The 407-nt window shown below is 45.0% G+C and overlaps 1 long non-coding RNA gene across 1 annotated transcript; it reads right to left on the reverse strand.

Annotated features, from left to right (window-relative positions):
* LOC107682087 (uncharacterized) lies at positions 1-398 on the reverse strand. The gene is made up of 3 exons (XR_001633355.1): positions 361-398; positions 145-275; positions 1-54 (listed from the first exon to the last, which is right to left on the reverse strand). It is a non-coding gene; the product is annotated as an uncharacterized LOC107682087 (long non-coding RNA).
* Positions 399-407: the final 9 nt, after the last annotated feature.

Here is a 407-nt window from a genome sequence, read left to right on the forward strand (position 1 = left end):
GCTGTGGACTTGATCCTCTGTCTCTCTTTTAACAACCTCATGCCAGCTTTGCGACTACAACACATGCACATAAGCAAGACAAAAGCATTTTAACAATTCGAAGCTCAGTGTAATATGAAGGCTGAGAGGAAATCTGTGTGTTACCTGACTGCCAGTGATGCTCCAGGTGATGGCGGGTCTAGGGTAACCTCTCACCTCACAGCTCAAATTTACCCAACCCCCTACTTTTTCCATCAGGTCAATCTCCCTATCCGCATCCTTCATCTGAGGTGCGCCTGGAGGAACAGATACAGTAACCATTTAGAAATACTAAAACTAAATATATACTGATGTTAAAGTTCTTGATGAGCTCTTCCGTACCATGTACGATGATATGGACAGAACCGCTGGTCAGCAGGCCTGGAAGA

Source organism: Sinocyclocheilus anshuiensis, unplaced genomic scaffold (genome assembly GCF_001515605.1).
Source record: "Sinocyclocheilus anshuiensis isolate Anshui unplaced genomic scaffold, SAMN03320099.WGS_v1.1 C31554888, whole genome shotgun sequence".
Taxonomy (NCBI): Eukaryota; Metazoa; Chordata; class Actinopteri; order Cypriniformes; family Cyprinidae; genus Sinocyclocheilus; species Sinocyclocheilus anshuiensis.